We start from the raw sequence: 17464 nt of genomic DNA, 5'->3' as shown, positions 1-17464 counted from the left end.
AATTAATAAAGAATAAACGTTTCGCTATATGCATTTAACATTCAACGAACGTTAATTACGAACAAAGTCAACACATGTAGCAACCAGTTTGTGAGAAGTGCTACTTTTACGATATTAAGTGAATATTACGATATACACAAGGAACAAACTAAGAGATGAAAAATTAATAAACATTATGACAGTAAAATCATGTTAACATATAACGGCAAGTTGACAGTTTAAATTAATTTGACATATGTATTAATGTGTGACTGAATATTCTGTTAAATTTTAATGTGGCCTTAACATTCGATTGCAAACTGCTTGTTGTTATATAAAAGGCATAACGTTCATCTATGTTTTAAATTGGACAGTATGTGAGTGAAACTTTACAGAAAAGCCTCCGTGTATCACAGTACTTACATTCGCATAGCTAACATTTCGTAAGAACTGGTTCTACACCTGTTGACTTTATTTGTAATTAATGCACCTTCAATCTGAAATTAACATAATGTAGCGTTTATTCTTGGTAAATTTTCTGCTGTAAAATCAATGAATGTATTGTAATATCTCCGAATGAGAATTTTTTGACGCTGTTGTGTTCGTGATATCGCCAAGTGACAAGTGACAAAAGCTTTTTGGTGTGTGTGTGTGTGTGTGTGTGTGTGTGTTTGGTACTTTAGGCAACTGATTATATACAAATCATATAAATGCCGCATATACTCTACAGTATTTCCTGAATACTAGCCAACGTTCCAACAATATAATGCTGGATTTTCGGCATAAGTAAATTATAACTACAATTTCTCAGTCTTACATCTTGAGAGGCCAGACAAACGTGTGGTTCCAGAAGAGGGGCAGCAGCCTTTTCAGTAGTTGCAGGGGCAACAGTCTGGATGATTGACTGATCTGGCCTTGCAACATTAACCAAAACGGCCTTGCTGTGCTGGTACTGCGAACGGCTGAAAGCAAGGGGAAACTACAACCGTAATTTTTCCCGAGGACATGCAGCTTTACTGTATGATTAAATGATGATGGCGTCCTCTTGGGTAAAATATTCCGGAGGTAAAATAGTCCCCCATTCGGATCTCCGGGCGGGGACTACTCAAGAGGATGTCGTTATCAGGAGAAAGAAAACTGGCGTTCTACGAATCGGAGTGTGGAATGTCAGATCCCTTAATCGGGCAGGTAGGTTAGAAAATTTAAAAAGGGAAATGGATAGGTTAAAGTTAGATATAGTGGAAATTAGTGAGGTTCGGTGGCAGGAGGAACATGACTTCTGGTCAGGTGACTACAGGGTTATAAACACAAAATCAAATAGGGGTAATGCAGGAGTAGGTTTAATAATGAATAGGAAAATAGGAATGCGGGTAAGCTACTACAAACAGCATAGTGAACGCATTATTGTGGCCAAGATAGATACGAAGCCCACACCTACTACAGTAGTACAAGTTTATATGCCAACTAGCTCTGCAGATGACGAAGAAATTGAAGAAATGTATGATGAAATAAAAGAAATTATTCAGATAGTGAATGGAGACGAAAATTTAATAGTAATGGGTGACTGGAATTCGAGTGTAGGAAAAAGGAGAGAAGGAAACATAGTAGATGAATATGGATTGGGGCTATGAAATGAAAGAGGAACCCGCCTGATAGAATTTTGCACAGAGCACAACTTAATCATAGCTAATACTTGGTTTAAGAATCATGAAAGAATTTTGTATACATGGAAGAACCCTGGAGATAATAAAAGGTATCAGATAGATTATATATTGGTAATACAGAGATTTAGGAACCAGGTTTTAAACTGTAAGACATTCCCAAGGGCAGATGTGGACTCTGATCACAATCTATTGGTTATGACCTGTAGATTAAAACTGAAGAAACTGCACAAATTTTTGAAATTAAGGAGATGGGACCTGGATAAACTGAAAGAACCAGAGGTTGTACAGAGTTTCAGGGAGAGCATAAGGGAACAATTGACAGGAATAGGGGAAAGAAATACAGTAGAAGAAGAATGGGTAGCTCTGAGGGATGAAGTAGTGAGGGCAGCAGAGGATAAAGTAGGTAAAAAGACGAGGGCTGCTAGAAATCCTTGGGTAACCGAAGATATATTGAATTTATTTGATGAAAGGTGAAAATATAAAAATTCAGTAAATGAAGCAGGCAAAAAGGAATAAAAATGTCTCAAAAATGACATCGACAGGAAGTGCAAAATGGCTAAGCTGGGATGGCTAGAGGACAAATGTAAGGATGTAGAGCGTTATCTCACTAGGGGTAAGATAGATACTGCCTACATGAAAATTAAAGAGACCTTTGGGGAGAAGAGAACCACGTGTATGAATATCAAGAGCTCAGATGGCTACCCAGTTCTAAGCAAAGAAGGGAAGGCAGAAAGGTGGAAGGAGAATATAGAAGGTTTATACAAGGGCGATGTACTTGAGGACAATATTGTGAAAATGGAAGAGGATGTAGATGATGACGAAATGGGAGATACGATACTGCGTGAAGAGTTTGACAGAGTACTGAAAGACCTGAGTCGAAACAAGGCCCCCGGAGTAGACAACATTCCATTAGAACTACTGACAGCCTTGGGAGAGCCATTCATGACAAAACTCTACCAGCTGGTGAGCAAGATGTATGAGACAGGCGAAATACCCTCAGTCAGATGTGAAAATTACCGAACTATCTGTTTAATAAGTCACAGCTTCAATATACTAAAGCGAATTCTTTACAGACGAATGGAAAAACTGGTAGATGCGGAGCTCGGGGAGGATCTGTTTGGATTCCGTCGAAATGTTGGAACACGTGAGGCAATACTGACCTTACGACTTATCTTAGAAGAAAGATTAAGAAAAGGCAAACCTACGTTTCTAGCATTAGTAGACTTAGAGAAAGCTTTTGACAATGTTGACTGGAATACTCTTTTTCAAATTCTAAAGGTAGCAGGGGTAAAATACAGGGCGCGGAATGCTGTTTACAATTTGTACAGAAACCAGATGGCAGTCATAAGAGTCGAGGGGCATGAAAGGGAAGCAGTGGTTGGGAAAGGAGTGAGACAGCGTTGTAGCCTGTCCCCGATGTTATTCAATCTGTATATTGAGCAAGCAGTAAAGGAAACAAAAGAAAAATTTGGAGTAGCTATTCATGGAGAACTTTGAGGTTCGCCGATGACATTGTAATTCTGTCAGAGACGGCAAAGGACTTGGAAGAGCAGTTGAACGGAATGGACAGTGTCTTGATAGGAGGATATCAGATAAAAATCAACAAAAGCAAAACGAGGATAATGGAATGTAGTCAAATTAAATCGGCTGATGCTGAGGGAATTAGATTAGGAAATGAGACACTTGAAGTAGTAAAGGAGTTTTGCTATTTAGGAAGTAAAATAACTGATGATGGTCGAAGTAGAGAGGATATAAAATGTAGACTGGCAATGGCAAGGAAAGCGTTTCTGAAGAAGAGAAATTTGTTAACATCGAATATACACTCCTGGAAATGGAAAAAAGAACACATTGGCAGCGGTGTGTCAGACCCACCATACTTGCTCCGGACACCGCGAGAGGGCTGTACAAGCAATGATCACACGCACGGCACAGCGGACACACCAGGAACCGCGGTGTTGGCCGTCGAATGGCGCTAGCTGCGCAGCATTTGTGCACCGCCGCCGTCAGTGTCAGCCAGTTTGCCGTGGCATACGGAGCTCCATCGCAGTCTTTAACACTGGTAGCATGCCGCGACAGCGTGGACGTGAACCGTATGTGCAGTTGACGGACTTTGAGCGAGGGCGTATAGTGGGCATGCGGGAGGCCGGGTGGACGTACCGCCGAATTGCTCAACACGTGGGGCGTGAGGTCTCCACAGTACATCGATGTTGTCGCCAATGGTCGGCGGAAGGTGCACGTGCCCGTCGACCTGGGACCGGACCGCAGCGACGCGCGGATGCACGCCAAGACCGTAGGATCCTACGCAGTGCCGTAGGGGACCGCACCGCCACTTCCCAGCAAATTAGGGACACTGTTGCTCCTGGGGTATCGGCGAGGACCATTCGCAACCGTCTCCATGAAGCTGGGTTACGGTCCCGCACACCGTTATGCCGTCTTCCGCTCACGCCCCAACATCGTGCAGCCCGCCTCCAGTGGTTTCGCGACAGGCGTGAATGGAGGGACGAAGGGAGACGTGTCGTCTTCAGCGATGAGAGTCGCTTCTGCCTTGGTGCCAATGATGGTCGTATGCGTGTTTGGCGCCGTGCAGGTGAGCGCCACAATCAGGACTGCATACGACCGAGGTACACAGGGCCAACACCCGGCATCATGGAGTGGGGAGCGATCTCCTACACTGGCCGTACACCTCTGGTGATCGTCGAGGGGACACTGAATAGTGCACGATACATCCAAACCGTCATGGAACCCATCGTTCTACCATTCCTAGACCGGCAAGGGAACTTGCTGTTCCAACAGGACAATGCACGTCCACATGTATCCCGTGCCACCCAACGTTCTCTAGAAGGTGTAAGTCAACTACCCTGGCCAGCAAGATCTCCGGATCTGTCCCCCATTGAGCATGTTTGGGACTGGATGAAGCGTCGTCTCACGCGGTCTGCACGTCCAGCACGAACGCTGGTCCAACTGAGGCGCCAGGTGGAAATGGCATGGCAATCCGTTCCACAGGACTACATCCAGTATCTCTACGATAGTCTCCATGGGAGAATAGCAGCCTGCATTGCTGCGAAAGGTGGATATACACTGTACTAGTGCCGCCATTGTGCATGCTCTTTTGCCTGTGTCTATGTGCCTTTGGTTCTGTCAGTGTGATCATGTGATGTATCTGACCCCAGGAAAGTGTCCATAAAGTTTTCGCTTCCTGGGACAATGAATTCACGGTGTTCTTATTTCAATTTCCAGGAGTGTAGATTTATGTATCAGGAAGTCGTTTCTGAAAGTATTTGTTTGGAGTGTAGCCATGTATGGAAGTGAAACATGGACGATAACTAGTTTGGACAAGAAGAGAATAGAAGCTTTCGAAATGTGGTGTTACAGAGGAATACTGAAGATAAGGTGGATAGATCACGTAACTAATGAGGAGGTATGGAATAGGATTGGGGAGAAGAGAAGTTTGTGGCACAACTTGACTAGAAGAAGGGATCGGTTGGTAGGAAATGTTTTTAGGCATCAAGGGACCACAAATTTAGCATTGGAGGGCAGCGTGGAGGGTAAAAATCGTAGAGGGAGACAAATAGAAGAATACACTAGGCAGATTCAAAGAGATTTGGCTGCAGTTCGTACTGGGAGATGAAGAAGCTTTCACAGGATAGAGTATCTTGGAGAGCTGCATCAAACCAGTCTCAGGACTGAAGACAACAACAACATCAACAAACAACAAATGACAACGCACAAAAAATGCAGTGTAAAAAATTCTTTTCTGTCAGGTGAAAGCGTGTGTGAAGTAAGAACAATGTGTACCTTGATCCTCGATGAAATGTGAATAAAAGGTGTAACATTAGTTTTGGAATTAACTAGAGCTGTGCGCAATTGTATGGCTGTGTATTTGTTAACTGTACGGTATGTTTTGTAATTGGATTAAACTGAAACGTTCAATATCATTTTAAAGCGAACTGTGGCTGAATAAAATAAAACTAATCTGACGAAAGTAACAAATTAAATAAATCTCACACTCTTTCTGGCGAAATGCAGCAAAATCTAAAACAAAAGAAAGCAAGATCATATTGCTTGAGTACGACAATACTGTGCTCTCTCTCTCTTGTATCCAGGTGGAAGATGCGTACTGGAATGGAGTGAGAAGCAGAGGAGAAGAAGTCATATCATTGGGCCTGTGAAAGATATTGCGAGATTCTATAAATTACACAATGTAGCTATTGACAAATGTCTTGAAATACAAACTCGCCTTGTGTAAAAATGGACAGAAGCACATTACTGCTGACCTATTTACAAATATCTGTATACAAATATTCATAATATTCTATAAGAATACCCAAAAGCTAATAGAAAGGCAGTGGCTGGGACTAGTCTTTCAGGATTAAAAATTTCCATCGATAACAAGGTGTTAAAACACATAACAGACTTTACGAGTTTGTGCTGCCATGTTTTGTAGTTCATAAACCAAACAGACATAGAGGAGAACTCAACAAAGTATGATTAATTAGCAGTGTGTTAAACACAAACTATCGTAATCAAATGAGGCAACAAATAAACATCGAATTTACAAATCAATCAGCGCTTTTAAATGGCAATTGCATGGAATACTGCTCTTTTTGACGTAATAACGCATTTGCCATAGTACTCTTTGCTTATTGACGGATTCTGGAACTTTCGGAGGAGCGTGAATTTTCTCGGCGGAAAACTTGTGCTGCAGTTTAGCGACAACAATGGACTGTTGCTAGTGGTCACGCGCTGTCTTGAACTGGACAGTCTTGAGTTTCCATTCGTAGCGCTCACGCACTGCCTAGTCGCGAATGTGCAGAATTTGGTACAAAAGTGGGATAAAGAGTTTAAAGTGTTTCGGCGGTTCGTAAAGATAAGTATTTCAGTTACTTCTCGTAAAGGTCGTGCGGGGGAGGGTGGCTGGCTGATTAAGAGATTTACTGTTGATACTGTGTCGTGTTTGAGAAGCAGTAATAGTCATGGAGGAACGTATTCATGGGAGAACATGAGTGAAACATGCTTCCATGATCAGGGATTACTTGTTGAAGTCATGTGGAAATGCAATGTAGCAATGGTTGCTTCAGTGTGGACGTGAAACAGAGATAACTGTTAAAGAAGTTTGGTTGAGTGTGGGCATTGTTAGCGAAGTGTGAGTAACTTTATGAGGACCTGAGGTCCAAAATCATTTAATTTTTTTATGTATTAAAATTCTGTGACTTTTCCTGATTCCAAAAATATTTGGTTTATGTGTAGTACCTCATCATGTGACCGTTTATTTAACCACTCCACATCGTAACAGGCCAGAAAATGAAGCGTAAGATTTTTCAGTGAGCACGTTGTTGTGAAAATGAAAAAAAAACTTACGCTGTAGCGAAGGGTGATTATTGGGCTTCAAACTTCGCTTGGTAGTGCTTAAAAACTCAAGTTGAAACATCTTATTCAAAAGAACGGATCATTGGCCGTTGTAAATAGTGAAAATCCACGAGGATCGATCGACCAATATAGGCGGAGTGGGCACACGACGCCGCCGCCGTGGCCTCTTCCTTCTGCAGGGGCAAGGGCGACAGCCAGCGCGAGGAGGTGGCGCGGTTGCCGCAGCTCTACCGGGACCTGCGCTTGTGGCGATTGGCCACCGCTCCATCTCCTCGCTCCTGCTGCCACCCTGGTCCGGGCAGCAGCACGACGCTGACGTGGAGCGCGCCGCCACAGGCGCTAACTAGAAGCAATCAATCAACAACAACGTTTTGTAACTTTTAAAGTCGTTTTCAATTACTGGACATCATCTCACCTTATCAGTAAAATGGAGTGCGCATTTGGCAATGTTTCTTTCTTCTTCAAGTATCTCTAGAACTTTTTCAGTTTTCTCCCAGTACTAACAACTGCACGTGCAAAAATTTAATATACGGCAACCAACCTATTTATCAGTTTTAAATGGAGAAAAGAAGAAATAATCTTTCAGTTCGTAATTAAAGGAATGTGTAAATTTCTTATTTTAACTTTGCCATACCCAATGAGACATCTTCATGGACTTTGGGATGGAGTTACACTGAAGGTGATCTCCACCTCATTTGTAATACCACTTCATCTAATGTGTGGAACCACGTGTATCATGGAAACCACAGTTGCAATGGAATGGCAAATTCCTGCCTGGCGCTGAAATCAGTGAGGTGATGTCTGGTAGACCCAGTGGTGCGTGCCTCCACTGACTCTGGACTTCGAGCACCCTCTGCCGTCGTAATACAAGGTGTACATAAAATCGGGAAACAATTTTAATTATCTATTGCACAAGAAGCAAACACTGTACATATATCATACATGTGTCACTTTCAAGAGAAACCCTGAAAGTTTTTTTATGTACACGGCCACAGCATAGTTTGGTAATTTGCCTATAGCTAGTGCTAGTCGCAAAAATGGCGACTTTAGTACAGAGCTAGTTTTCTCTATGTTGGAGTTCCACAAAAACAAGTATTCGGGGATGTTTAGAACCATGTATGATAAGAAGCCACCAACAAGGAAGGCCATTAACCATTTTCACAACAAATTCGTTACTACAGGATGCCTGTGCCCGGCAAAAAGAAGCGGACATCCCAATGTGAGTGAAGTGAATGTGGAGGACATAGGAGACACATTCATAAGGATATTCCTACTTGGATATGTTGCAGCAATGGCAGATGCCTCAAATGCAGTCAGACTTTCCGTTCATCTTTCAGCAGGATGAGTCTGCACCCCATTTTCATCGTGGGTACCTGAACACGGAGCTGCCACATCGAAGGATTGGCCATGCTACAGAATGGGACAGCTGTGTCATGAAATGGCCTCCACAATCACCAGATCTCACTACATGTGACCTTTTTCTGTGACGACACGTTATAGATCTGGTGTATCCACCGTCTCTAGCACGTGATGTACCAAAGCTCCGGGAAGCAACTGCCACAGTCAACGATGCCATGTTGGGACAGATATGGCAAGATTTCGATTACCGTATTGACTCTGCCGCATAAAGCTTGGTTCAAATGGCTCTGAGTACTGAGTCATCTGTCCCCTAGGCTTATGACTACTGAAACCTAATTAGCCTGAGGACGTAACACACATCCATGAACGAGGCAGGATTCGAACCAGCGATGGTAGCAGCAGTGCGGTTCCGTTTACCAATTGCGGAAAAGGTCGATATCGTGTTGATGTATGGCTATAGTGATCAAAATCCCCAACGTGCGTGTGCTATGTACGTTGCTCGGTATTCTGGACGACATCATCCAAGTGTTCGGACCGTTCGCCGGATAGTTACGTTATTTAAGGAAACAGGAAGTATTCAGCCACATGTGAAACGTCAAAGACCTGTAACAAATTATGATGGCGAAGTAGGTGTTTTAGCTGCTGTCGCAGCTAATCAGCACATCAGTAGCAGACAAATAGTGCAAGAATCGGGAACCTCAAAAACGTCAGTGGTGAGAATGCTACATCAACATCCATTGCACCGGTACCATATTTCTGTGCACCAGGAATTGCATGGCGACGACATTGGACTTGGTGTACAGTTCTACTACTTGGCACAAGAGAAATTACGGGACGATGTCAGATTTTTAGTGACGAAGCGTTATTCACCAACAGCGGTAACGTAAACCGGCATAATATGCACTATTGGGCAACGGAAAATCCACGATGCCTACGACTAGTGGATTATCAGCGACCTTGGCGGATTAATGTATGGTGCGGCATTATGGGAGGATCGATAATTGGCCACCATTTTATCGATGGCAATGTAAATGTTGCAATGTATGCTGATTTCCTACGTAATGTTATACCGATATTACAACAAGATGCCGGCCGGTGTGGCCGTGAGGTTCTAGACGTTTCAGTCTGGAACCGCGTGACCGCTACGGTCGCAGGTTCGAGTCCTGCCTCGAGCGCCGGCATCTCGTGGTCGTGCGGTAGCGTTCTCGCTTCCCTTGCCCGGTTTCCCAGGTTCGATTCCCGGCGAGGTCAGGGTTTTTCTCTGCCTAGTGATGGCTGGGTGTTGTGTGTTGTCCTTAGGTTAGTTAGGTTTAAGTAGTTCTAAGTTCTAGGGGACTGATGACCATGGATGTTAACTCCCATAATGGTCAGAGCCATTTGAACCATTTGAACCTGCCTCGGGCATGGATGTGTGTGGTGTCCTTAGGTTACTTAGTTTTAAGCAGTTCTAAGTTCTAGGGGACTGATGACCATAGATGTTAACTCCCATAGTAGTCAGAGCCATTTGAACCATTTGAACCTGCCTCGGGCATGGATGTGTGTGGTGTCCTTAGGTTAGTTAGGTTTAAGTAGTTCTAAGTTCTAGGGGACTGATGACCATAGATGTTAAGTCCCATAGTGCTCAGAGCCATTTTACCTTTTTTTTTAACAAGATGTTTCACTGCGTGACAGAATGACGATATACTTCAAACATGATGGGTGTCAGGCAGATACTCGCGTGCGGTCTAAGCGGTATTAAACAGCATATTTCATGACAAGTGGATTGGTCGTCGTAGCACCATACCATGGCCCCTACGTTCACCGGATCTGACGTCCACGGGTTTCTTTCTGTGGGGAAAACTGAAGGATATTTGCTATTGTGATCCACCGACAACGTCCGATAACATGAGACAGCGCATTGTCAATGCATTAGCGAATATTACGGAAGGCGAACTACTCGTTGTCGAGGGGAATAACGTTACACGTATTAGGAAATGCACTGAGGGTGGCGGTCATCATTTTGAGCATTTATTGCATTAAAGTGGCAGGTAATCACACTGTAACAGAATGCGTTCTCAGAAATGATAAGGTACATGTATCACATTGGAACAACCGAAATAAAATGTTCAAACGTACCTAATCCTATATTTCAATTTTAAAAACCTACCTGTTACCAACTGTTCGTCCAAAATGTGAGCCATATGTTTGTGACTATTACAGCGCCATCTATCACAAAGTGAAAAAAGTGGTCAAACTAAAACATTCATTTTTCGTTACGTACTACACGAATATGTAACAAAATGGGAGTTCCTATTTAAAAAAACGCAGTTGACATGCGTTTGAGCTACGGCAGCGCCATCTAGCGCGCCAACCGTAGCGCCATTTGGTTTCCTCTTTCAAGCTAGAGAAGTTTCGTTCTTTCTAGTTTTTTCGTTTGACGCTTATTTCGTGAGATATTTGGCCCGGTCTCGATCAATGGACCACCCTGTATACTTAGAACGGAGAAGACTAAACTCCTAACCTAAATAAATTTTATTCAAAACGGTATCTACGTCCACATACACGCCCTCCGAGTCTCCATGAAGTGCCTGACAAGGGTACTCAACAAGGAGCTGCTTCATTGCCTCTATGGTGGCTCTAAGTAGCCTAATGTTGTTCCCTATAGATACTGTGCAGGCCAATATCTCCGCATTCTTCACTAAATACTGCCTCTTTATACTTCATACGTAGGTATTCGTGGAGTAAATGGAATCTATTTTCAAGGGTCTGCCAATTCAGCTTTTACAACTCCTTGCGGGGTCAAAGAAATCTGTTACCATTCCTGCTGCTCTTCTTCTCATACTTTTTATGTTGCTATCTGTCCAATGTAGCCAACCGCTGTGGCTGAGCGCCAGTAGGCCCTTCAGTCTGACCGAATATATTTATAGTTTTATTAAGCCAATACTTCACTGTAAGAAATTGCATTAAGTTAGAAAATCTGAAGGTTGTTTCTAGAAACGCATTTCAGACCTCGTCACCTCTGTATTATATTATTTTTCTAATATTATACTTAATACATTTTCATTTTCCATTTACAAATGATACAATTTATTTGCAGTGTTTGCGAAATTACAAAATTGCAAAAATGACGTGTATCCAAACGTCAGAAATTGTTCCAAGATATAACATGGGCCACGTAGCTTGGAACATTTTATTCAAACCTAGAATTTAAATTAAGTGAACAGTAGGATTGCGATATTACGAAAAAATCGAATTGCTGCAGCATCAGACTTTGGGGGCCATATGTTTTGAAGATGGCCTTTGCATAAACCGAAACCGGTAAACAATCTAATATTATCTCGACTGTTTATATAACTTAAATACAGTATCAGGTCGCTGCTCTCCATAGACCATGTTGTTCAAATCTATGACATTTACAACTGCCGCTATTGACAAGATCTACTACGCACCAATAACCTGTAAGTACAGTTATATTAAGAATACGATTAACACAAACCAGTTACATGTTAAAACGTTCTGAAATAAAAATTGTTGGAATAGTTTCCATTTTTAAGGCGGGTAAAATTATTCCTACAGGAAAGAAATTCATTAAGTTTGCAAATCACGTATTCCATGGGAGGACACCTTCAGTATCAAAATACAAGATGGCGCACGACTGACGTATTACGGGTTAAACGTCAACATCTTGTGTAACTAACTTTAAAACTATACAGAATTTTATTCATCGACAACCTCACCTACTGAAAAATTATCTACTTCCTCAAAACGGCTTTGATGTACTCTACAGCACTGAAACGTGTAGTAGTTGTAATATTTATAAACGTTGCACGAAATGCAACTCCATGTCTTCCAACAAAGAGCAGTAGATAATGCAGAAAACTGATTATGGCGGTCCCTAACGCTCTTTCCGTCATGTGATTCTAAGTTGAGACGTTACACTGAAAAACCGACCAGAAAATGTCACGTGATCTGTAGTGTCGTCTGAAGAGGAGATAGTCGCTGCGAGTCGTATCAACGAATGGGCCAGAGCCAGAAACGTTTCGCTCCGTCGCCCCAACCGCTCCTTTGTTTACGGCCGAGCACAGGGCCGCTCAACCCACCCCACGATCATCGACTTATGGGACCCTCCGTAAGGTAAATCACGGATTTTGCTGCGCTTTAAATATGTTGTAGAGGCACCTACTCTGAGTACCTGGCTATCCGGTTTTTTTAGCGACGGGCCATGGTTTGTGAGAAACGATTTGGAAGTTCATTGCGCGCTTTATATACCTATAACATTAAATATATTCTTTTGAATAGTGTTTCTGGACACACATTTCCTTGTCAGCTAAACCTCTGGAAAATACCAGAAACCTTTGGCACATTTTATACCATACTAATTGAATAATTAATTAAATTAATCGAAAAAAATTTGGTAATTGCTTCTTGTGCAACTTCCGGTAATTACCATCTGCTTGAGGATGTTTCAATGGCCCACCTCACACTCTATCAAATTAATTGACTAATAACGAAATTGGTCAAATAATTATCCCTTCCCTAACTAGGCTATTCTAGCAGCTCTCCCACAACACCCCCTCCAGTCTTCTCTTCCTCACCTTCCCCCCCACTTGGAAATAGGCAGTTCTGTGACGGTGAGGAAGGATATCATGACAGGAAATTGAATATATATCAAGGAATATGTTGTTTATGTAAAAATTCCATTCTATGGTGTTGGATATTACTTTTATTTGGCATGGAAAGCTCACATTCAGCAACTAATTGTCCTACTTATATAATTACACTGATGCACATGGGAGCCGTTATCAAGTTGGAAAATTTTCGAGTGTGTGCTCACCTTTACATGGAGGGGTTGACCGAACTAGTGCACAATGTAACCACCAGAAGATATCCCCCCTCCTGCCCTCGCCCCTTCGCTCACCACCCTTCCCAGAAAATTTCTTGGGAAAAACACTCGCTCTGTGATGCAGAGGAAGGATATCATGACGCAAATTTCAAATCAAAGTGAATAATATATTGCTTAATTTTTTTTTACTTGTGGGAGGCAGCCCCCTCCCTCTCCCCGCCCCCCCCCCCTTTCGGGAAGAGCTCACGTCTGCATGCCCCAACCTTCACAAAGGTCAAAATTACACAGTGTTATATTTACAGATCACACAGCTAAATACTACTGGCCATGAACTGGATACCGGACTCCTTTGATCTTGCGGCATCCAAAGAAAGGAAATACCAGACATCCTTCCTATTTGTCACTCACTCAAGAGGGCACATCCAGTTTGTCTTTGTGAACCAACGTCTCCAAACATGCAGACAGAGGTTTCCATCTCTTCTCAGAATACTGTCTATCTGTCTATCTATTGACTAATGCTGGAGACTAAGGGAGAGCTGAGGCAATTTAGATATGAAAAGAAGAAGTGAAGTAATCCATTTGTACAAAGCTATCACATTAAATGGTTAGCAATTTACAGGACTCAAATACATCGCTTATAACACTCGTCTCTATCTTACACTGATATTCTTCTTAATAAAGCACATTTTCAACATTTGAGCATCATATGCAATCATTATGCAAATCGGGCAACGAAATTACTGTCACAAGTAGATCGCAGCAGTCTAGATATCTGAGGTTTCCTATGTTCCAATGTTTGAGAGAGCAAACACCTTCTTCAGCGACAACATTTCCTTTGAAAAGATCTGGTGAAAAAAATGCTACCCATTACACAAACTCATTTTTGTGAAGAAGGTGCCATCCGCCAACTGCAGGGTAGCACTGTTTGAGCTAACCAGAAGAGCCCCACACCCACGCTAACCATTCATCTGCATCCCCTGGCATGCACGTGCCTGCCACACTGAACACTCAGAGGTCAACTAGCTGTCAACCGGTCAATTTACATTGGGGAGGGGGGGGGGGTAATAATCACTCAGTGCAAACAACTGTCATACTTAATCTTCTAACTCAACACACATGTGCACATCTGTCACTACTCACCCAGCACATTGGTCACTTCGCCAGCCACTGCTGCCATGTGAAAAATCAGACACGTCGGCCCGTGCTTTGTACCTAACTGCCTGTCACGGGCTGGGCTAATCCGAGACTTCCTCTTGACGAAACCTTGCGACCACTCCTACCGCCAGTTTCGGTGAACTGCAAAACACACAGTTGGACCTTGGATGTATACAGCAGTTTTAATCAATTCCGCCCTGACATAGAACCTCTTGTTTAAGAAATCAACTTAACCCAGTCAGAGACAGCAGTGTTGTTGACCATACACATCAAATTTCTCACACGAAGAGTAGATTTCTGACTTTTTTGTGAATTATTTTAGAAGAGAGAAGAAATCGGGGCATGCATGCATCTTCACATCACTAAAGTACATTTACTTGTGAAAATCCTGCAACAGTATGGCATAGGCTGTATTTCCTCTACGTTTTCCCTAATTAAGTAAAAGAAATATATCCTAATCATCTTAATATCTGTCAAATGCTGCAACACTGGATTAGAATATTATACTCATCATTGGCACATGACAGTGCTCTGTCGCAGGATGTTCCTCACTTCCGAACTCCCTTAAAGTAACCAAATGCAACATCACAGACGAATTATCTTAAGGCAACTGCGCAGAGAATCTGCAAATATCAGTTTTATCCTACATATACTACATATACTTTATTAATTCGGTAATACATCTGACTATAATACATTTGATTTTATTAATATTGTTGTCTGTCTCTGTGTAGGTGTGAGACTGAAATTTCGTTAAAAGATATTGCCTCAATAAGTAAACGCCTGATGACAGCTCCCTATACCTAATCATATTTTTTGTACCCTAGCCATTGCTTCCACCTACCAGGCAGCATGTAACTGATATCAAATTGATATGCTAATTAATTAAGGAGAATGTGAGGATCACTTTGCATGCTGAGTAATTTTTTTCAGCAGTAGGAGTAAATTCGCCAGGTAGTTGAAATGGGAATATCTGGATGGAGGACGGTTTCTTTTCGAGGAACAATATTGAGAACGACTTTTCAAATTGACCGCAGAGTTGGTCTACCGCCAGCAACACATATGCCATATAAAGACCCTCCTACTGAAAACGCTATCACTCTGCATAAAAGTGGTCTTGCTTTAGCAGTCACCGATTATATCCATGTTAGAAACTATACATGCTTTAGAAATCAAGGTGTGATATGGGATCCAAATGAGGTGGTCTTCTTCATAAATACTCTGACGCATGTATTAACAGACGGAAAGTGCCTGTGCATCTTGCCAGCGGAATAAGTCCGTAATAAAATCGGCAACCAGCTTATACATTTTTTTGAAGAGGCCTTAGCTACACTGGGTTCTATTACCAGCTGAGGGACTGATGTATAGAACTACAGGATAGATCACATCTTTGGTACTAAACAAGACTGTTTAGGCGTTTTAAAATCTAACAAACAGTATTGACAATGTGCTTTTGTACCCTCTCCACCAATCATAACCAAGTGGTATAAGCTGAGAAATACCTTATACAACAGTTGCTTCATGCAATTTTAACATAATTCTACTGTATGTCTTTTGATGTAATAGTGAGACATGCAAGAGAACCACTTTCCTCTAAAGTAAGACATACCAACGCTAATCACTTCTAGGTAGTAGGTGCAGTGATCAGGTGAGAGGGGTGCAAAAGTCTGCATACCACAGTCAGCACGGGGCTTCCAATGCAAGTGTGATGAATCGTATCGATTGATGGAAAACCTTTGTTATGTACTTGTCTGTTTGCAAATAAGAGGCATTTTCCATCGCCGACGAGCATTTCATAGGACTGATGTGAGAATAGTACAGTTTATGTACCATAATAGCATGTGAAAATTAGACACTACACACTCCCAGAAAGCTAAATTGTGCATGAATCACAAAGAATCTATGTTATTCGTTGGAGTAGAATGAAGTAATTCTATCATTTGTTGGGGGTCCAGGTTTAGTGACACTAAATATTGAGCATCAGTGGCATACGAGAGCAAAGGTCATTATTTTGTCAGGGATGAGGGGAAGCAAAGTGACACTTTGTGAGCAGTACAATGGGCTTTCTCCTCGGCGTACTGTGATGTGAGTGAAATATTGGTGGTTCTACCAACAGTGTCGGTATTTCCGATTTTCAGCTCGAGTCTTCTTGGTCTACACAACTCCCAATCACTCCTGTACACAAAACTGCTGTTGTGTCGCGTATCGTTTCATATCTGCATCTGAAGCCTGTGCCTTTTGCCATTCTTCTGTATCACAACCTATTGTTTCTGATACCGCTAACTTTCGACTAAGACAATCTGCGTTGGAACGTTTCTCTCTCGGTTTATGAACGACTTCAAAGTGCATTTCCGAGAGGTATAGTGACGAACACGTCAAACGACTTTCTTGGTCTTATCCCAAGTAACCAGCATGGTCAGTAATTATCTTGAATTTATTCCCAAAGAGATAGAAACTGAAACATTTTATACCATCGATGACACTCGGTAACTCCTTTCCCGTTGTTGAGTAATTCTTTTCTGCCATAATTAAATGTCAGGTCGCATAGGCAACTGGATGTCCTGCACCGTTAATTTTTTTACTCAAATCTGCTCCGTTATCATGTAAAGATGTACCGCAGGACATGATAAATTATTTGCTGAAATCTGTATGGATTAATAAAGGACTATGCGTTAATTAGTATTTCAATGTTTCAAATTCTGTGTCGTATTCTGTTGTTCGGTGATGTTTGGTATCTTTTTGCAATACCTGCATGAGAGGTCGTGCCATCTGTGCATAGTCTTTCACAAATATTCGATAATAATTTGAGAGTCCTAGAAATTTCTCTCTTCCTTTGTAGATAGGGGTGTCGGAAAATCTTTAACTGTTTTTATTAGCCTTGGGTCGGTTCTGAATCAGTGTTCGCTGATAACATAGCCCAAATACGTAACCTCCTTCAGTGTAAAGTGACAGTATTCCACATTTTATGTTAATTTAGCGTCCCTGAGAAATTCGAAAACTTCTCGTAAGCGAATCGTAAGCTCCTTGATATCTTTCGAAAATACGATTACATCATCGAGGTACATCAAGCATTCTCCATGTAACACACCATCTATTGATCGTTGGGATGTTGCGGAGG

This window comes from Schistocerca gregaria, chromosome 1 (assembly GCF_023897955.1).
Source record: "Schistocerca gregaria isolate iqSchGreg1 chromosome 1, iqSchGreg1.2, whole genome shotgun sequence".
In the NCBI taxonomy this organism is placed as follows: domain Eukaryota; kingdom Metazoa; phylum Arthropoda; class Insecta; order Orthoptera; family Acrididae; genus Schistocerca; species Schistocerca gregaria.
Note: the sequence above shows the minus strand (reverse complement) of the source record.